Source organism: Lissotriton helveticus, chromosome 7 (assembly GCF_964261635.1).
Source record: "Lissotriton helveticus chromosome 7, aLisHel1.1, whole genome shotgun sequence".
In the NCBI taxonomy this organism is placed as follows: Eukaryota; Metazoa; Chordata; class Amphibia; order Caudata; family Salamandridae; genus Lissotriton; species Lissotriton helveticus.
This window is the reverse complement of record NC_136068.1, coordinates 21997921-22021318: the sequence shown is the minus strand read 5'-3', so window position 1 is coordinate 22021318 and position 23398 is coordinate 21997921.

Sequence of the window (23398 nt, the reverse complement as noted above, 5' to 3'; positions counted from 1 at the left end):
CTGCATGGTACATGTTCTTTGCAGCAGGCACATTAACCCTCCACGCTACTGTACAATGAGCGAAAACTTTCACTAGACAAAATTTCGAACTCTCACTAATAGGAACATTAATCACTAGAGAAAACTGCCTGATGCACAAGGAAGTTCATTTGCTTTTAAACCAAAAATTATTTTTAAACTCAGTGTCCCTCACCAAAGTCAACGCTCGGTGCAGCTGCAACAGGTCACACTGCCCTAAAGCCGGTCAAGCTCCCAGCAATGGGGCAGCACAAGCATTTCCTGAAATGGGGTCAGACCTAACCTCATAGCCATTATATGAGGAAAAAGATCCATGTAATTGGTGGGGTGGGATACTTCCCCCAGATTGCAGCAAGCAAAACAATTTACCAGATTTCTTATAGTAGATTTTTTTTTTCCAAGACCTTTATTATGTTTTCACAAACAAACACAGCATAAGGCCTACAACCTCAGGGGCTGGCCGCGACATTCGCAAACAGTCCGTATTACCCACAATTTAATACACAGCCTCCTAGCCGACAACCAGAGGTCCGGCGGCGAGATACTAACCAGTATACACAGTAATAATCAATGAAACCTAAGAATAAGTCAGATCTAGGGTTTTAATTTTAAATTAGCGTACATTCTAGATTCCAGCTAGCAAACGTTTACATGGGTGGCACCGTGATCATGAATTCGCCTTTGGTATTTCTGCATATATCCCTCAGTATCAACACAAAAATCGATGACATTGCAATTGCATCACTTATAACCAATCAAGAGGCTTACGTTAGGATAATCAGGATTTATGCCCGACGATACGAGAGAGCACTAAGTTCCAAGTTCCTACAGCCTGCGCAGCTCTCTAAAGAAATCAGGTCTCCCCCAATAATAAGTCAGGATAAGAAAATGCATCCCACAGAATACTCAAACTTCGTTGGACAATTGACGATATTTCAATCCCAATGCACAAATGTACCCAGATGACAACCTCTACTCGACAGGATAATAAAAGCATTGCCACCCGGAGTCCCAGACATAGTCAGGAGAAGTAATATCCTACGTAAAGCAAAATAAAAGGAACAAACAACAAGTATGAACAAACACCCCTCCCCCCACCCTGCACCTCTGCCTGTAACCTAAGCTACCCCCAAACTGCAGTGTGCCTGTTGCCCTACCTAATCTAAGAACCCCCCCCCCCCCAAAGAAGGAAAATGGAGGAGGAGACCAGGTCAGGCCCGCGGCCCGCCCCACCCCCGCCACATAAGCTCCTCGTGTCCACACAAATTGCCAAGTTTTAATGTCAAAATCGTATGATCAGTGGAATCATTATTCGCCAACTTGCCTTCCGTACCCCGTTAACATATGTGAAACTACAGCACAGGCACTAGATGGAACAGTCATGCAATTCTCAACCCAGACCCGCCCGATCTAGTGCATGGATGCGACCCGCTCCATTTATTGCAGCTGTAAGCAAGTCAAAGTACCGAACTGGCCCGAGGAAGTCATTCTGGAGTCCGGCAGCATACAACAAAGCACTGTGAAGCCCCTCATCACCGACACATCCAAGAGCCATCAGGAAACCCAGTTGTTGTCGCACGGTCGATAGCACAGGGTCCGGGAGAAATAAGAGAGAAGTGTCCTGGCACCACCGCAGCACCTCGTCAGAGGTCGGAGGGGAGACAACACTGATGAATATTCCCGAAAACAATGCCTCCATCCGACCCTCCGGTCCCGCCATGAACACCGGGCGCCGCTCGATAATGCTGTGTGCCTGGCTATCTTGGGCAAACAAGCCGCTTCTGACATACTCCCGCACCGTGAACTCCAGGGGATAATCGTCTTATAGTAGATTTAAAGGAGAGTTGACTTCTTCCCTGAGAATGTTTTTTAATTTGTGGGATCAAATCTCTAAAATGTGGCGGACCCTTATGGGGCATTCATAAAATATTCCAGTACTTTCAAGGTGCACCAAGGAAGCCTGGCTTTTTTAGGAGTAAATCAGATTTTTTTCAAATGTCTTATGTCAGAATAACTTCCACTATGCCAAGGTCCTCATTTTTTCATGGGCGAACCCCATATGCCAATGAGTACATTCAATATGACAGTGCCAAAAAGTTACCATGGATACTGCAGCAATAGTCTAGGGTACCTCTAAAACTTCCCTCTGCAAGCATAGCATGCATACACTCACACACATTCTCTCACACACTTTCTCACTATATCTCTAGCACTCTTGTACCTTTGTACTCTGTCACACTCACTCACACACACACACACACACTGCCACTCATGCTTCAATTAGTACATTTGCTTTTATTATGTTAGAAAAACTTGGTGATTTTTGAGAGTATCTAGTGAGTGCATGGTGAGTGGGGTTAGTGCAGAGTAAGTGGTGTGTTCCGGCAGACTATTGTCCCTGTGTGCAGGAAGTATGAACAGGGTGCCTTGATGAAAGCAGGCTGAGAGGTTTGTCTGTGTGAGTGCAGGGTGAGAGGAGGAAGTGCAGGGTAAGTGGTGTGACTCCAGGGTGAGTGCTGTGCTTGTTTGTGTGATAAGAGTGCAGGGTGAATGTTGTGCCCATGTGAGTCAAGATGTGAGTCAAGATGTCAGTGAAGATGTGTGTGAAGATGTGAGTGAAGGGTGAGCTGTGTAAGTGACAGGAATGCATATGTGAGTGCACAGTGAGCGATGTGACAGTGGAAGAGTAGGGTGAGAGGAGTGAATGTAGGGTAAGTGTTGTGACATATGAGTTTGGGTGCAGGTGAAAGTGCAGAGTGGGAGAAATTAATGCCTAGTGAGAAATGTGCTTGCGTTAACTACCAAGAGAGAGAAAGAGAAAGAGGGGTTGGGTGTGTGTGTGTGTGGGCATAGGTGTGGGTGGGTGTGTGTGTTGGTGGGTGGGTCGACACCTTCAGCACCGCTGAACACATGCACTTCCAGATCCACACCAATCCCAACACTACCCTCAGAGGAACCCTCATCTACAGACCCCCCGGTACCAGACCACATTTCAGTGACTCCATCGTAGACTTCGTCAACACGCACGCCCTCGCCTCCACGGACTACATCCTCCTAGGAGACCTGAACTTTCATCTCGAGAACAACAACGACACCAACTCCACCGCCCTGCTCGACAACCTCGGACTCAGATTGCTCATGACAACACCTACCCACACCTACCGGCGGCCAGACGCTCGACCCCATCTTCACCGCAAGTCCCCATGTCTCCTGCAACCGCACCACCGAACCCCACTGGACCGACCACCACTGCATCCACTTCACCTTCAGGAAACCCACCACGCACCACGCACCACCGCACCTAACTGCTGCCCCGACGGTGCTAGAGCAAAGTCACAGAGGACCAGCTCACCACCACCCTCGCCCTGAACTCACCCACTGACTCCACTGACCCCGCTGTCCGCAACCTCCAACAATGGATCTACGACTGCGCCAGCACCCTCGCCCCGCTCAAGACACCCTCCAACAGCCACACCAGTAAGAAAGCCACCTGGTTCACCGAAGACCTCCAGGCCTCCAAAAGAAAATGCCGAAACTGGAGAAGAACTGGCTCCGCGAACGATCACCGGACAGCTACATAGCCCACAGGAACGCCACCCGCAACCATCATCAACTCATCAGAGCCGCCAAGAGGGCCTCATTCAAGAACCACCTTGACAACAACGCACACAGAAGTAAGGAGCTCTTCAACATCATGAAGGAACTCTCCAAACCCAGCTCCAACGCCAACGACATCCCGCCTTCGCAAGACCTATGCGACTCACTGGCTACCTTCTTTCACCGCAAGATCACCAACATCCACGACAGCTTCAACGTCATTACCACACCAAGGACTACCGCCCCCATCACCACCCCACGTACCAACCATCTTCTCTCCTGGACAAGCATTAACAACAAGGACACCAGCGAGATCATGAAGACCATCCATTCCGGCTCTCTGAAGATGTGCCCCCACCACATCTTCAACAAAGCCAGTGCATCCATCGCACCCCATCTCAGCAAGGCGATCAACATCTCCTTCGAGACGGCAACCTTTCTGGAAAGCGGGAAACACGCGGAGATCAACGCCTTACTCAAGAAACCAAAGGCAGACCCCAAGGACCTCAAGAACTTCCGGCCCATCTCCTTGCTCCCGTTTCCGGCTAAGGTCACCGAGAAAATCGTCAACATCAGCTGACCCGCTACCTCGAAGACAACAACATCCTACACCCATCCCAATCCAGTTTCTGCAGCAACCACAGCACCGAAACTGCCCTCATGGCCGCCACAGATGAAATCAGGACCCTGCTAGACAACGGAGAAACAGCAGCCCTCATCCTCCTGGACCTGTCAGCCACCTTCGACATGGTCTGCCACCGCACCCTACGCACACACCTACACGACGCTGGAATCAAAGGGAAGGCCCTGGACTGGACCACATCCTCCCTCTCCAGCAGAACTCAGAGCGTCCGCCTTCCCACCTTCCACTCCAAGACCACCGAGATCATCTGGGGTGTACCCGAGGGCTCGTCCCTCAGCCCGACGCTGTTCAAAATCTACATGGCACCCCTCGCCCACGTCGCCCATCAACACGACCTCAACATCATCTCCTACGCCCACGACACCCAGCTGATCATCTCTCTCATCAAAGACCCCCACACAGCCAAAACCAACCTCCACGAAGGAATGAAGGCCGTCGCCGAGTGGATGAGGAACAGCCGACTGAAGCTAAACTCGGACAAAACTGAGGTCCTCATCCTTGGGTTCACCCCTTCAGTCTGGGATGACCCCTGTTGGCCGACCACACTGGGAACTGCTCCAACACCCACAGACCACGCATGCAACCTAGGGGTCATCCTCGACTCCACCCTCACCATAACTAAACATATCAACGCCGTTTCTTCCTCCTGCTTTAACATCCTCCGAATGCTGGTAGGATTTTCAAGTGGATCCCCACTGAAACAAGAATAACAGTCACCCAGGCCCTCGTCACCAGCAGGGTGGACTACAGTAATGCCCTCAACGCAGGAGCATCGGGCAAGCACCTGAGATGGCTGCAACGCATACAGAACACCTCGGTACGTCTGATCCTCAACATCCTCCGCCGCAGTCACATCACTCCCCACCTGAGAGACCTACACTGGCTCCACGTCATCAAGTGGATAACCTTCAAACTCCTCATCCACGCACACAAAGCTCTCCAGGACACCGGCCCAGTGTACCTCAACAGACGATCCAGCTTCTACACCCCCACCCGCAAGCTCCGCTCTACCGACCACGCCCTTGCCGCTGTCCCCCGCATCTGAATTACGACAGCCGGAGGCATATCCTCCTCCCACCTCGCCGCCAAGACCTGGAACACCCTCCCCACCAACCTACGGCAGACCCAAGACCTACTGACCTTCAGAAGACTACTCAAGACCTGGCTCTTTGATCAGTAGCAACAACCCCCCAAGTGTCTTGAGACCCTCACGGGTATGTAGTGTGCAATACAAGTGTCCTGATTGATTGATTGAAAGAATCTTTTAACAGCGCTCACAAATGCTTGTGGTCACTTCTGAGCAATTACCAACAACAAAGTGTGACTGAAGTTAAAAAAAACTAACCTTAACAGAGGTCAACAATGTGAGAAATTATTCTAATTCTAGCTCGTACCGTTGCAGAAGGTGTGAAGTCCCCCCCCACCCCTGGTTTCCAAACTTTGAGACTGTAATGTCAAATTATTGGGGTATTGCCAGAGGTTCATTAGTCAGGGTATGAACTCCAAGCTGCAAATCCCAGGGAGAATGCCCACATGTCCTTAAACTGGATTGTCTATAAGGCACTGAAAACCAACATAAAATGGGACAGCCCTTTGCATGTGGAAGAGCAAGCACTTCAACGGCTGAACACTGATTTTGTGGCTAAGCAATAATGATCACAGTATAAAAGTGCAATATAAGCTTGTACATTTGTAAAACAGTTAGAATTGCACTCAACGCTTAAAAATGAATACCCCCATAGGAAAATAGTTATTCAGGTTTAAAGATTCCAACAAAGCAGTGTCATAGCTCTGAAAAACCAACATTAAAGACTAAATTACAAAAAAAAAAAAAATTAAGCAACAATATATTCTCAACAAAAAGTTCTCTTGCGGACTCTTCAAACAACAAATGGTAGGTATTTTTCTTTTGGAAAGGTGGCATCCCTACTTGTGAGATGCCTTTTCATTAAATGCATTCTCCTATTGTGGCAGTACAAATAAAACACAAAGTAAGGAATAGAGAATAGGCAGAATGGGGACACAGGGGGTTCTGAAATAAGTTAACAAAACAACAAAGCCTTCTTAGTCCGTTCCAAATGAATGTAAATGGTCTTTTAAAGACCTGTGAAAAACTTGTGTGTGGCAGAGACAGAGGCAGACACCAGACACCGAACACCCGAGCGCACAGCAACTCGAGCTGCAGCAGCCCCGGCCTGAGACACACGACGAGGGAGAGGGTGGTGGAAGGAGGGGGGTTTAATCCCTTTTAGCCCTATCAGGCATGCAGCTGATCACAGGTAACTTGAGTCAGGTCAAACAAGTCAAGTGCAGGGCCATTATGCGGTTTCGCGTGCTAATGACCCTGCGAATCACAGAAGGGAGAGGGGAAATTCCTTTGTCCCCTCGTCCCCCCCACCCTTGTCCCCCGTGTCCCTCCCACTCCAAAATCTGGAGGGGATATATCCCCCTGGTCCCCCACACTTCCTACACCCATGGGCCCGAGGGGACAAAGAGAACGAAACTTTCGGAGCCCAGCCTTAAATACCTCTGGTAACTTTCGTTTCTGGTAAGTTTCGTATCCAGCCAGGCCCACCTCCTTCTCTGTTCCAAGGAGGGGTCTCAGCCCCGTGGCGCAACTAAGGGCGCCCTCCCCTAGTCGTGGGGGCGCCTGTTCATCTCGGTATAGGCTGCAAAATAACATGAAATGGACAGTGGATTATTTTGTCCGGCCATCCCAAGGGCATTTTGGCAAGCCAGGTGGCGCTTTTAGGGCAGGGCACTAACGGATGTGATACGCCCGATCGCATAGGTGTCAAAAAGAACCTCTGCTGGGTATATTTCACTAAAGATATAAACTTAGGTAGACCCGGCTGAGGCTGAATAGATATATACAGCCAGATTCATCAAACTAAAATCGGCTCGCAAAGGACCAGATTCTCAGAATCTGGCTCTTTGCGAGCGCAATTTTTGCATTTGGGATTCATCATCCCAAATGCAAAAATCACAAATCTAGAAATCGCTAAATTAGCGATTAATTGCATTTAAGGAATCTCAATTTGAGATTCCTTAAATGCAATTCATGAACCATTTTAAAATTGCGAATTCGCAATCTGGGGCCGCTATTTACCGCGAAGTCTAACTACGTGGTAAATAGCAAAAACTTTGAAAAATGCACTAAAGTGCATTTTTCAAAGTTTCATGTTGCGCACACACATGCCCTAAGGGCATGTGGGTGCGCAACATATGTGCACACATCAATTTCAGGGGTGCAACAGGGTGTCCTTTGGACACCCGTGCACCGTTGAAATCGCAATGTCAATTTGTGAATCGCTAAATGCGATTAGCAAATTGGGATTGTCTTCCCATTCCTCTAGGCCCATAGGAATGAACGGGATTTGCAATTTGCGAGTCGCAATTAAGGAATTATTAGAAAACGCTATTTTTGAAGTGATTTCTTGGTAAATAGCATTTTGCTATTCCTTAATAGCGATTCAGTATTTTTCGCTATTAAGGAATCGCAAAATGTGTTCTTGATGAATCTGGGGGATAGTTTGTAACAGAAGATTTACCATTCACACTATTCCCCCTCATGCCCCTCCTATGGTTATTAAAAAACAATTTTAACTCATTCTTGCTAAACTGCTGGATTCTTGCTAGATTGGTGATAGTTACTCCCTCAAAAGGTTCGGTAAGCAATCTATTCACAGAGCTTAACCGAGGGATCTTATAATACTGGCTGAGAAATAAACAATCAGGAGTGACATCTTTTGTACATTTCGAGCCTGGCTCACTCCATATATTGAACCAGCAAGTAATAGAACTCTGATCAATCAAATCTTTTATGAATGGCATATCCAACTCTTTATGAACTTTAAAGGATGAAACAGTTTGGGATACATTCAATAGCTTACATAAAAAATGATTTTCCTGAGTCTTGGGTGGTGGGGAGAACTCTCTTCATCCCCCATACTGCAGCCCCCACTTTAGCAGCAGGGATACATGTGCTCCTATATAGTTTAGTCGGATCTCTTATTTGCTTATTTCCTATTTTTCCAGAGAATCTGTCCAGAGCCTCCATATTTCTGGCTGCTTTAGCTTTTGCATTTCTAATGTGTGAAAACTGAATGCCAAGGTAAGAGAAACTCTGTACTTCAACCAATGTAACATCCCTTACATAGTGCAGCCTTTATTAGGATTAGCCCTACCACAGATCATAGTATATGTTTTAAATTAAGTCTTAAATCCTGTATGATGTGAACCCCTCGATAAAGAGCTGCAACCGATTTGCAGTTCATGATATTAGGACTGCGTCATCTGCGTACAGGAGCACAGGGTCTTGCGTAGGCCTACTCTAGGGATATCCACTTCTAGCTGTTATAGTGCCTTATCTCCCCCATTAATATATATTGAGAAGAGAAAAGGCACTAGAACGCACCCCAGGCTTATGCTTCTAGTCACATTGAAACTGGGGGTACATTCTCCTCTCAACCCACATCACACTTGTGTCGTCAACCTTTGACTTGATAAACAGCATTAAACAAAGTTTAACATCAACATGAGGTCAGTGTCACAAACCATGGTTTACTAACAAGAATTTCCTTTCCGAATCATTTTACAAACAGACATGAAAACATCATCTGAGATAAATTAGTTTTGTGTCTGCAAAATATCCATCAATTGTCATCAGTTGTAATTCATAGTATTTGAAGCCGCACTGCAAACCAATATTTTATTTTGCTTCAGCCTCAGATTTCGAGCAGAACACATACTTGTTATTTCAGAAAGAAATTACTAACATGAATCTAGTTTTACATACTTCTAGACTTGAATCAGTTCATAGTTTCAATGTTGTGTCATTTTAATTTTCTTAGGCAATAAATAATCAAACACACTTTGGCAAAGTCAGTAGGTCTCAGCATTAAAACCTGTGGTTTTGACAATGCTTTTTTAGATTAGATAGTCAAAGTGAATGGATTGAAATGCATGTTGGTCGTTGGTTGATCTGAAATAGACTTTGTAAGAGCACATTTGCCTCTTAGTGCCAGGATTCAAGCTGATGCCCTTCTCCATTTACATCAACCCAAAGCTGACTAGGGTTGTTTTGATGATGGTCACTGTCAGTCAATGCCTTCCTATATTATATTTCAGGATTCCTTTCCATGTCTGCACCTTCTTAAGTGGTTCCCTTACCAGTGATTCAGATAACAGGTCATGGGTTGTGTCACTTGTCTTTCCTTGACAAAGGCCAGTGCTCCTGGTGTTTCACATATTACTGGTAAAGCCTGTTCAATAGATATCTAAGAATCCCCTTCTGCCTGCTTTGGGTGGTGGGTCTCTTGACCGAGGCTGCAGTGGATTCTTCAGGGGTTAAAGGACAGTTACAATATCTTGTTGCTTGGAGGAGTTATGGGCCAGAATGGTGTTGAGAGCCTGTCTCCTATGTATGTGATCCTCTTAGTATACATTTTTCATTGTCAGTTCCCGAGGACTTTTAAGAGGGGGTATTGCCAGAAATTATTTGCATTTACCTTTTAAGCAACATATTCATCAAGGAAGTGTTGGATTCCACACTCGGTATGCTTCTGTTTTTGTGTAAAATGTATCTATGGAACCTTGGTCTTCCAACCCATTATTCAATCTAAGGTGTTTGAAAGGTTTTGTAAAATCACAGATGACTAACAAGTTTACGCATTATGGAGCTTATTAATTTTGGCTATATTGCTCTCCGCTCTGCATGCCACAATTGCTGTTTTCCTCCCCGCTGGGTTCTCTGGGATCAAGATCATGCCTTACTATATACTTCTTCTTGTCTGGGGTATTGTAATTTTCCTCTGGTCTCTTCTCCTTTTTGTCACAGAGTCCTAAGATGACGTCTGCAACTTTTCCCTCTGGTTAAGGCCAGCCAATCACAGTGCGTGATTGAGCTTGTGGATCCGCAGATCCATCCTGGATCTGCCACAGATCCAGCGAGCGTGATATATACACATAGAATTTGAACCCTAATTTCTCAAAACATGCAGAAGGAATTTACACCCAATCATAAAAGGCATGCTTTCTGGACTAAGATCTAGTATTCTGCCAAGTTCAACCCCATTAAGGCTTGCCCAAAACATTCCATGCATAAATTATGTAAAAAAGAGCCAATTTTGGAAAGATTAGTGAAGATTTGTCCAATATCTCTAAAGCTATTAGCAAAACAAAAAAGGCATTTCCAATGGAAAAGCTGATCTAACTATAACGACCCAGGGATGCTCATCACCCGGTAGTTATAGTTAGGATTCTGTTTTAACCACCTCTCTGATGGGTGGGTAGGGCCTGGGGGTTGGAACATATAATATTTTAGCAGGATTGTGTGCCCTCCCTCCCCAAGCCTTTAAGAGGCCTTGGGAACTCCATCCCCCAGGGCCGATGTTTTAATGAAAGGGAGCAGGCTGCATGGGCCCCCTACAGGAGCCTAAAAAGGCACCAGGGAACCTAACCCCCAGAGCCAACACCTTTATAAAAAAGACCGGGGGTGAGTGGCTGCTCTACAGTGCCCCGAAGAAGCTCAGGAAGGAAGACTCAGAGATGTGCTTCTTTTATTTTTTAATAAAAAATATATATTTCTGATTATTAACTTTCACATTTTTCAACCACAAAATGTAAAAATAAAAACTATATAAAAAATGTCACAGACAAAGACTGTGCTCGGCAGGGGGTTGGCTGCTCGCAATGTGTTGGATGCAGGGCCTGGCTTCAGGCCTTTGGCCATGTACTGCAGTGGGTTGGCTTTATGTATGGTCATAAAAAATTACTTTATGCTTAAAAAAAAAACATAGAAATTCAATGAAAAAAACAAAGGTTAAAGTGTTGTTATAATTAGGTGAACATGTCAGTTAAAATATGCCATTGTAAATGTACAAAACCAATTAAATTCACCGGCTATAGTTATCTCAAGTAACTATAACTCTTACTCTAACATAACTATAACTCGGGTCCTTGCCATGCAGTGCTGATTACACCACATATTACATCACTCATGACATCTTGCATGACATCATTGATAATATCACTGCAACATTTGCATTCAAATTATTGATGAGAAAACTGTGCATGGTGGGGGAGCGAGTCACAGTGGAGGGCTCCCAGAGCCAGGTCTTAGCTGTGCTTTCTCAGCTTGAAAGACCTTAATAGCAGCACACTGCAACCTTTTCTAATCACAGCAGCATCTTGGAAACAACCTTGTTATCCAGCTACGGTATGCCTGCTGAAGCCATCTACCAAACCCATCTGGTCACTTTGGCACGAAGATGGATTTATTCAGGGCTTGCAAGGGAGGGGTTTCCTCGTAAGTGCCTTACATCATTTTCTTTTTTTAATTTAATAAATGCCATTTGAAATATTCAAAATATTTTCAATAAGCTTATTCAGCTTTTGAAACCATTATGTTACTTTTTATGGAACCATCTTCACATATAGTTTGCTCTATATTAGGCATTCATTTTAAATCAAGCATTTTTACATAATTAGGGCTTGATTCATAAAACAAAACTTGCACTTTTGTGTAAGTTTGGTTAAAGTTAAGGTTGTTTGCAATTTACAAAGTTATTTTATAATTTAAATTGGAGACTCCACACATGTAAAGATACGACTCGTTAGAAACCTTTGTGGATAGTAAAAAATTGTAAACAAAAGTGCCAGTTACTTTTGAGACTCAGGTCCTTAGTGTGATTTCTTGTGTTAGGAGAGAATACACTAATAAATCTGATCTTTTGGGCCTCGAAATTTCTGACATGATGTTGTGTTCACACAATATTTGTAGCTTCGATATTCTATCAGACATCCTCCTCTGTCTAATTTCTGTACTTTGAGAAAAGTCTCCTAGAGAAGTTAGATGTGTTTCTTTTCTCTCTTATTGCACATTCTGCTCAGGAACACAGCTATTCTTGAGACCACAGAACATCAGCTGGTAGGGACTGAGTCACCATACCACTGCAATATTTATGAACCAGAGTCCGAATAGCTATATTGCCTCACTTGCTCTCCTAACCTTTCCAGAGAAACAAGTGAGTTGACACCGCAGAATGCAGCACTCACGACCCTCTAAGGGATCGCAGTAACAGGACACACGTTTCGCTCTCTCACTTGTATATGTCCACAATAGGATAAACAAGAGACACAAAGGAAGTTTATAATATTTATTTAAACTATCATGCTCTAAGATGCAGTATTTGTGCCACAATTTGACAACAAAAGCACACCGTAATTATCATCAGCATGGTTAACAAACCATATATCACAAAAAGCCCTGTCATGTTATAAAACAGATTAGCTTAAACCACCCCCTTTCTATTGAAGCTAAATGATTATATATTATAGATCTCTGGGATAAGCAGCTGACCCTGTACCATGGCATTCATAGGTGGATGTTCTTCATCTCAGCTGACGCAGCGCTCTTGTTTCAAGATCTTCACTCAGTGTGTGTTTTTCAGAACCCATGTCCTCAGTTATATGACAAGACATGTGTGCTCGCAAACAGCAGCTGCATGCTCTTGTTATGTCTAAGTGCCAATGTCAGACCAGAGTGAATAACAAGGGGCATTGTTGTTTGACCTTGTCTGGTGTGTTCAGACTAAATCCGATGAACAGAACATAACACAAAAATATATGCAGATTCTTCGTGAAAATTCGATGTGGCACAAAAGCAAGCGTGTTATGTAGTAATGTGGGCAAGGGAAATGTGGCCTACTATGTGGACAACTTAGCTAACATAGGGAAAACAACAATGGTCCATGTAGGAAACAAATAACACTCTGGATTGGTCAGGATAAATAATAGCACAATAAAAACACTAGATGATATTAATGTAATTTCCCCTTCTTCCATGATATTACTGAGCTTCAATATTCTATCAGACAACAGCCTCTGTCTACTTTCTGTACTTTGAGAAAAGTCTCCTAGAGACGTTAGCTGTGTTTCTCTTCTCCCTCTCCCATGTCCCCTTCTTCTAGGATATAACTTTGCTGACAGCAGCAGTGTTAGATACTGTGGTTCAGGAAAGACTGCCTTCAGTCTCAGCAGGGCCTTGTAGAACATGGAACTAACACCCAGGGCCACTCGTTGAACATCTCAGCAGAATCACTTACACATGTGTGATTGAAAAGCAAAGCCGTTCTTCAGCCCCAGGTCCAGATTAGAACTTCTGAAGACAAGGATATGGATCAAGCCAAGGCATGTTCGTCACACCTAAGCTTTAAGATGCAGGAAGGAAGGAAAGAAGTTGTTGAGCATACAACAGTATTGCTGTCCTGAGACTCTTACTCTCTCCACCCAGCAAAGAGAACCAGACATGGTGGATCCTCTCGTTCAATGTGTCACTCAGGGTCAGGACTGGCCATGGACCGAGCTTGAATGCCTCATCATTCTGCTATAACTCTTGCAGCTCTGAAACTTACATATGCAGCAGTCATTCTGGTTACTTATGTTGTTGACACAGAGGCGAAAGGACTTCTAGGTCTATCAGTCCTTTGATAGTTGTTTCTTTCATTGTCTGTGCCATTATTTCCAAGCTATCTCGAGAATTGTGATTAGTTATCAGCACAGAATTAGCATAAGATTGGAACTTTACCCGTAGGTAGTATTGGCAGAAGTCGGGAGAGATTTGACTGTAGGTCAAACAAGTTCATTATTGAAGATCCAATGTGATACGAAAAAAAAGCTTCAAACTATTGGTCATGCTGAGTTAAAACCGGTGCAATACAAGTGGAATCTATTCAATGTATCAGCTAAGGGTTGTTGCAGGGATTCTGCTTAAAAACAGAACTATGTCCAGGGCCACAGAACATCAGTATGTTGGTAGTGAGTCATCATACCACATCAGTACCTCTGAGCCCAAATCAAGACTAGCTTATAGTGCTGCACCTGCCCTCCCAACCTTTACAGAGTAATAGTTTATGTGGCACCCCAGAGCACGCACTCTAGACGCTTCCAGGCATCCCGGGAGCAGGCAATCACCTTTCGTTTGCTCACTCATACGTACCGACAATGAACAGAATAGAGGCAAGAGGAAATCTTGTAATATTTATTGAAACTGTTGTGCTCTATTTTGCAATAGCTGCTCTGCATTCAAATGACATGTACAAGTCAACAATGTCACTAACATAATGAGCAAACTGTACACAATGAAAAGGCCTGCCATATTAGAAGACAGTTGTGCCTAAACCTACCCTCACTATAGAAGCACAGTGATATATAAGAGATCGCTGGGAATTGTGGGGGACCCCATCCCTGGCATATGTAAGTATTTGTTTTACATCCCTGGAGGCAGAGGTCTTTCTCGCCTCAGGACCTTTGCTTTTTGTGACTGTGTCCTCTCTGTTTTCAAAACAACAAATTTTGTTTTTTATGATATGATTTATCCGACCACAGAGCAAATACAGCACCATTTATTGCAACCTTGTAGGAAATGTTCTGTCTAATTCCTAACAGAAGAACTGAATAATAAAACATGTACAACCTATTTCTAAAATAAATGTATTGCACAAAAACAAGCCTGTTCAAGCAAAGGCAGCATACTACCTTTCAGAAATACACAGCAGGGGTATTCAACGTATCAGACAGGGTCGTACATTGTATCAACGGTAGGATGTATTCAACGTATCAGAGAGGGTCGTACACTGTATCAGCCGTAGGATGTATTCAACGTATCAGAGAGGGTCGTACATTGTATCAGCCGTAGGATGTATTCAACGTATCAGAGAGGGTCATACATCGCATCAGCCATAGGATCTATTCAATGTATCAGAGAGGGTCGTACATAGTATAAGCGGTAGGATCCATTCACTCTATCAAAGAGAGTCGTGCATAGTATCAGCCGTAGGAGGTATTCTCTTCATGAGAGAGGATTGGGTGTGCACACGTTGCGGTCAGTTCTGCGGCCTGTGAGGAAGAAACAAAAGACAGCATGAAGACACTTCTCAGCCTCAGTTTTGGGTTAGTCAGGAGCTCAGGACAACATTATAGGGTGCACATGTTTTTTAGCAATTAATAATCCATATTGTGATAGGAAGGCCCAGCTACCCTTTAAATGCCATCTGCCTGCCAGTATGGTCTGCAGTTTTTTAAATTCTTGTACGCTCTGTGGAAGCGAGGGAGAGTGTAGACATTGAAGACACCGTTCCATGTATTCAAACTCTACTTACAGAAAGTGTGGCTTTGAGTACTTGTGTATTTGGACTGCTTATTCTACAGGTGAAATCCCTCCCTCCCTAGAATTTTAGAGGACTCTGTAACCTGGATGTTCTCAAATATTTTACCTGATTGTGCTATGCATTTGCTATGTGAGCAATTTTATTTTGTCTGATTTTATTGGGATCTCATGCTCAATAAAACTCCTGAAGGTGTCTATATTTCCCTCCAATATAGGTAAAACTCTCTAGAAGGGTTTAATAGCAGAACAAACCTGTGTCCACAAGGACCCTCACCAGGTGATGGCTTCAAGTGCTTCTCCACTACAATTTCCTGAATCAGACGGTGGGAGGTAAAACTGAGGTCCCCATTTTCCTCATGGAGGCTGCCAGTAGCTGTTGCATTTTCTGGCTTTCAGTAGCTCGTTATTTTGCATATAGTTATTCTGGTCTTGTTTAGGAAGAACACACTGCTGGTACCCCAGTAGTGCTGACTTCCTGGAAGTTATATGTTTATTAAAACCACCCTATGCAAGTTTAACTTATATCCTCAAATTTCACATTCTTGCTACAGGTACTAGGGGCAGATCCTTTTCAGCCTTTGCTATCAGACTTTGAGTGGACTAGAAAAACACTACAGCTGCACGCTAGTTTTCAACTGAGGTTTTCTTTAATGATAGTAATTTTTCTTGTGTCTGTGGAGTTGGGTGGGGTAGGGAATCTGCATATACTCTATAGTATATATACTCTACACATGCATAGGATCTTATCCTAAATGTTGATTCAAAGTATTTTCCTCATTGGAGTCTGTCATGTACCAAAGGGGGTGGTGACTAAGCATGGGCTGCCACGTGATTCTTCATAGATAGAGTTGGATCCAGTTTTAATCCAAGATTTTTTACAGCTTGGGTCGGTATGGGAGCCGTTCCCAACTGGTCCGGCCACCACTCGTGAGTTCAAATCATAGACGCTTTACCCATAAGCATAATCTTGGTCTTGCTAGGATTCAATTGGAGGCAGTTCTCTGTCATCCAGTTTGACACTGCAAGCATACCTGCTGCAAATCGAGTTTTCTCATCCTCCAAGTCGATACCGATTGGAAACACCAGCTGAGTATCATCAGCGTAAGAGATTATCTTGAATCCAAATGGTTCGATAATTTTTGCTAGGGGAGCCATATATATATTAAACAATGTCGGACTTAAGCAAGATCCCTGAGGGACGCCCTTATCCAGCAAGATTTCTGTGAGAAATACGGTCCTGGCATAATCCTTTGCCATCTATCAGACAAAAAGTTTCTGAGCCATTTCAAGGCTGAGCCTCGGATACCATATGAATATAGTCTCTCTGCAAGCATAGAATGAGAGATGGCATCAAATGCTGCGGAGAGATCAAACAAAATCAAAACAGTGGATCCCCCAGCGTCTATCACCTGCCTCAACGAGTCAGTTACTGCGAGAATGGCAGTCTCAGTGCCGAAGCATGGCCAAAATCCCAACTGAGAAGGATCTAGGAATTTATTGGATTCAAGAAATGCGCTCAGCTGCCTGTTTATGATGGTTTCTAGTTATTTGGCCAACAAAGGTAAAAGAGATAAAGGTCGATAATTGCTAAGCGTCCGAGGATCGGCTATAGATTTCTTCAATTTCGGCCTAACATATGCCTCTTTCCAGGCAGTGGGAATAATGCCTGATTGAGTCGAAATGTTAATGATTTTGAGGATTTCCGGGGCACAACTGGGTGATAGAAGGGCCATATTTTTTGGGGGACATAGATCGCCCGGCGAACCGGATTTTGATGACGATAGTAGGTTAGAGACTTCTTCCAGAGTGGTTATTTCGAACTGATCCAAGATGTTAGCTAATGGAATTTCAGGTTCATCTTGTCCAAATGGAGGGGCGGTTTATGGGATTCTCCAGTTGGGAAGTTCGCATAGATTGACATAATTCTTTCATGGAAATAGGTCGCTAATGCATCGCAAATTTCTTGTGATTCCTCCGGAATTGATCTACAGGCTTGGGGTGATACTTAGGGGCCCATTATGATGTCGGGCGGATTGCCTCAGCCAGGCTGGCGGTAGCCACCGCTGGCCTGGCGGAGGCAATCCGCCCGACACCTATGCCCGGATTCCCCCACGCCGTATTAGGATGGCGGGGGGGAGCGCGGCGGACTGAAAGACTGTCCGCCGCTTTACCGCCGCGGTCGCCTTGCGACCGCGGCGGAAAGGGAATAATATGCTGGTGGTGTCCAATGGACACCGCCAGCCATATTACAATGGTGGGTGTAAGGGGCCTTTCCGCGGCGGCAATGCCGCCACGGAAAGGCAGGCGGTGTGTGCTGTGGATGATGGCAGAGGTGGGGGATCACAGGGGGGGGTACCTATGGTACCCCCCACATTTGCATACGCAAAGCGGCAGGCACCGCGCGGTGCCTGCCATTTTGCATATGCAAATGCGTTCAGTAGTGTTTAGCATTGTGGCGGGCGGTGCAGAGAGCACCGCCCGCCACAATGCTAAACATGTAGAATGTGCCCGCCACTTTGGAGGGCACATCCTAATTCCCCCTACGGGACCCCCGCCCTTATGGTGGACGGTCCCGTTCTCCGTTAGGGTGGCGGGCAGACAAAGTCCGCCCACCATCCTAATGACCCCCAAAGTCTTTAACTATGTTAAAAACTGCTTTGGCGGAGTTGCTAGCCTGGTCCATTTGGCCCCTGATATAAGTACATCTGGCCACTTTGATACTCTCCAGGGTCTTACATTTTGATTTTTTGATTTTTAATTCGGGTGTAAACCAGGGCGCGGAGTGACGTGGCTGGGACGCGCTATGTAAGCTTTGGGGAATTGTGAGATCGAGGGCCTTCGAGTATTATTAATACATCAAGATCATCCGATCCACCCTCCTGTGAACGAGGATGGAAAGCTTCATTAAAAGATTCCAGGGTTAGTTTATTCCAGGATTTACGAAATACCTTCGCTTCCGTTCCCTATTTTGAATGAAAAACTGGGTGACTGGGGGTTAGTAAGTGAACATGACCATGAAGTGGTCAGTCCAAGTTCGTGGGCATGGGGGGCAGCTGCTGAGGTGATCCATATTAGTGAAAATCAGATCAAGAGCGTGGCCGGCCCGATGAGTGGGACCCTGCACCCTTTGAGGAAGACCGAATGTACTAAGACTAGTAACGATCTTGCTTACTTCTGGATTTGCAAGATCTTCACCATGGAAATTAAAATCTCCCAGCAGAATGAATTTGTTTCCAAGATATTGGAACCCTGGAAGGGTGGATAAGTCTAGATCCCAACCAATAGAGCACAAAACTGATTTATCCCAATGGAAAACCATTGGGATCATCTCCACCGGCTAGGTGAGGAACAAAAGAATATCATCTGCATAAAGCGAAAACCTTCCCTCCTCCAAGGTAGTCTCAGTAACTGGCAAACCCTTTGTACCTACATGACTCCAGACCAGGCTGGCTAGAGACTCCACAGTAAAGGCGAACAGATGTTGGGACAGGTGACTAATCTAATCCGGCTCCTAATGGGAAACTCTGCGGAAAGGACCCCATTGCCACGAGTTCTCGATAGAGTGGCACTATTCAGGCTCGTAATTTGGGGCCAAAACCAAATCTCACCAAGATCCCGGACTGGAGCGGTTAGTGAATGGCATCAAGGGCCTTCTTTGGAATATATGGAATGGAACACATGGAGTTCTCATTGGGGATGAACTGCCGCCAGCCAATTATGCAGCCTGTGCAGACTATATCTAGCAGACCCCTTTGGGATAAAGCCCGATTGGTCCCTATAGATCAAGGGAGATGGAATTCCAATGAGCCCGGTGGTCAGATCTGTGGCAAAGGTTTTTCTCAATATTTAACAAGGAAATCAGCATTAAGATCCACAGCTCATTGCTGGCCTCCTTGGTTTGTGTATGACCACAATCATAGCCCGTTGCTGGTCCGGATACAGGGCTCCACCTTCTTGAGCCGCGAGAAACCTTTTGAGGCGATGAGGTCCAAGTATCCTGGAGTTTCTTGTAAAGAATTCAGATGGGAGACAGTTGGTCCCGGGTTTTTTCTAGAGTTTAGCTTTTCTGTAGCTGCCTGTATTTCCGGGAGTGTGATTTCTTCATCGAAGGCCACACGATCCTCTAGAGGGAGGACCGGCCCCACCACGTTGTTTAGATCATCAGTAATTTGTTGGGCCTTGGCAAGGGGGTGCTCTCTATTGAAGGCCTCTTATTAACTGGCAAAACTCCCCAACTATACTCGGCAGGCCTCAGCCTCTGGCTTGCTAAGCCATGCCAGGAGTTTACCCACTTTATCTTCTAGACATAAAGGCAGTATTATGTGGCCAGGATTTGGTTCCCCACTTCTCTATGTGCCAAAGCACAGCAGTCAGCGCAGAGGGTGGCAATCCTCCTAAGAATCAGGGGGTCAGACAAAGGCCCGGAAGTCCATTCTAAGTGCACCAGTTGACCTTCAATTGCCTCAATCTCCCTTGTGTCCCTCCTTCTCTTATGAGCAATTATTTTCTGAGCCCCTGAGCCCGATCCCGGAGTACCGTTTTATAGGCCTCTCAAAGAATTATGGAGGAGTCCACATACTTTTAATTTTTTACAAAGTATCTACTCGCAGTTTTCGTGATAATGCCTCATCCCAATGTTTCCAGGTATTCAACTTCCATCCCTGTCTTGGATGGGAGGGCCGCTGATCTGGTGATGTCCAGAGCAATGAATGATCTGACAATCCCCTAGCAAGGGAATCAGCTCATTCAATCCTACCAATTTCACCTGCTGGGCCAAAGATATAGTCTAATCTAAAATACACCCAGGGAGTGCCAGAGAAATATGAGTACCCTCTATCTTCTGGGCAATGGTGGTGCCAAATATCTGACAGACCCAGCATGTTCGCAAAATGGGACAATTACATCTCCCTAGGCGCAACCGGGGCGGAACCTGAGTTGTTCCCCTCAGGGGCCATTACATCATTAAAACCTTCCCCCAAAATATGAAGAAAAGATTCCTCTTTCTAGCAATATGGCGGTGACTTTGTCTAAAGTAGGTTGTTGCAAGCATAGGGGTGGATGGGCAATGATAAGTATATCATCAGTCCACCCCCTCCCCCATAGGCCCTGCAGTGTGGTGTATGTCCCATGGAAGTCAATCCCGGTATTCTGAACCTGAAAGGGAGTCAATCTCCTGATCAAAGTTACCACTTCCAAAGAGCCCGAGATAAACCCAGCATGGACCAATGTAGAGTATGCCCTTGACCAATGAAACAGCACTGGGTCCATAATAAGTGTGTCTCCTGAAGGAAGTCTCCATCAGGTTTTAAGCATCTGATGACTGTCACAGCCAGGTTTTGCTTGACTTTATTGTTCAGCCCATTGACATTCTAGGTTATTATGGAATGTCTGGAGGTCACTGACATATTAACCTGTGCCATGACTAAAGTGTTTAGTATCTATGTGACCTCGGCATAGTATATTAGCACTGCACTGCATCTGCTTCAAATCAAGTGCCTCGTACAATAACCTAACAACCACACATAAACAACACCCCATCGGGTCTCCTCCACCCCCTACATGACCACCGTCCCCACAAATATGTGCCCTCATGTCAAGAAAAAGACACATCTACTTAGCAGGAGGGCATGAGAGGCCTGTAGCCCACCCCACCCAGGACAATCTCAAACATTAACACAAAATCTCAAAGTTGGATTTGTAGTTACCATTCTAAAAATGCCACTTTTCCCGTGCTCACTAAGCCACTGGAGTCAAGCTATCCGGGCTGAAGACGGCTGATAGCCAGAAACCGGTCCTAGGATGCTTGATTCCCGTCCAGGGAAGACATGGCTTGGCAGTTCGGTCTGGACTGTTCCCATGAGGCACAGGGTCAAGACTGATTTGCATATGGCCATGTCTGAACTGGGGTGGCTTGGTGAGCAAAATAACGATGGATTAAACCCAGATCTGTGACTGGGGGTGAATGTTTTGCCATTGTGCAACATTCCGTCCATCATCTTGTGTGTTTTACTTTTAGAAAGTTGGGCATTTTCTTGTTCTTAGCTATGCGATGTCTGCTGCCTGTCTCTGATGACTGACTGGGCAACAGTTCACTTTGTGTGTTCACTCTTGACAGCCACACACAAAGGAAGGCTGGGTGTGACTCTATGCATCTTCCTTGGAGGACGGGAGGGAGGAGCTGGGCACTGCCTCACTCTTACTACTGAATAAGCTGGGCCCTGTCCTCACACAAAGGTCTGTTTACCCCCCTGTGGTGAGTGTGGAGCCAGGGCGGGGAGAAAATAAATGTTAGTACTTCAAAGACCCTGCTTTGAAGTCACCCCCACTTGAAAGGCACAATGAGTATAAGTATCGGCTTCGAACCGCTAATCCTACAGAGTATACGTCTGGACCTGAAACCAATTTGCCAAGAAGAACTGCTGTGCTATGGACTGCCACACTATTGGACTGCTGCTCTGCAAGGCTGTGCTCTCTGCATTCTGCTGATCGGTCTGATTGGACCTTCATCACTAGACCCAGAGTGGTTCTAAGGGCTAATTAACTAGCCTCCTGTCTTCAAAGACTCAGGGACATCAACGTCTTTAACCTTGCTCCTGGTTCACTGGAAGTGAACCCCAGGGCTTGCTCCAGTGCAACCGATGCATCCTCTGCTGCAAGAGCAGAATCTACAAATCACAGCTGTTGCAGGAACAGAACTGGCCAATCGCACTCGGAACGGCTGCATCGCCATTGGGACTGCCACATTGGAACCGCTGCATTACCACCACTTTGGAAACGGCACTTCGCACTCAGGACCAGTGAACCACCATCTTCTCATTTGAGAACACCAACAAATCTTCTGTCTGCAGGATAGACAAAGACGCATTGCTTGGCTGCACCCCACATGTCGTTGATTGCAACCAGGATTAAAGTACGTTTGCTAAGCGGTTTCTGGCCCGCTATCCATCACAGTCGGTCTGAACTCTTAACTTTGTCCCGGTCCAGCGAGACCAATTAATTCTTTAAGCATTTACCGTTTCTAAGCACTATTTTTTCATTTAATCTTTAAAAAAGTCATCTCTTGACTTCTACTTATATTTTTATCATTTTGGTCTTGTTTTATTTTTGAAATCATACTTTCTTTTTCTAAACCTGTGTGTAGTGATTTTGTGGTGTTTTCACCGTTTTAAGTGTTTTACATATTTTACACTTTGGGCCAGATGTAGGTAGGCAAATACCAGTCGGTAACGGCCCGAAATCTGTAAAATCGGCCGTTACCGACCGGTCTTTTGAAAATGAGATGTAGGAGTCAAAAATGTACCGAATCGGAAAATATGAATCTGTAAAATACCGAATCTGTATTTACCGAGTACATATTTTCCGAATCGGTAATTAGCGATTCCTTATTTACCGAGTTCTTATTTACCGAATCGGTAAATAAGAAATCGGAAAAAATGTCCAACGAGATGTAGGAAAGGAAAAAAATAAGTTATCTTCGGGATATTATATCACTCAGTTGCCACCGACTATTGACACACTCTCATGTATTTCTCTTCCCTTATATTTCCGATACTAATCACCTGCATGTTTTTTCGCCGTTTTACCCGCACATTTGAATCCTTCATTAACATCTATTACCATTACCATCAGGCCCTGTTATTAATAGCCTCCCACATTTCACACTTTTCTTTAGATTATGTGGACCCCCTGAAGAAGAGCTTTCCAGCTCGAAATGCATCAGGGATATTTATATATGTTTCCACACATACAATCAAGATGGTTTGATTATGGAATTGTCTACAATTGATTGCACATCAACTATTGTGCAACAAAAATATTTTGGATTCAGAATTATGAACCAACTCATGCATGCAACAAAGTGAATAAAAACTTTGAACTTTCAAACACCTTCTTTCATTTCTTGAGCCTAAATTCAGCATATAGGAGTGCTCAGGTCCTCCACCAGGTAAATAAGTGTTACACATCCTGAA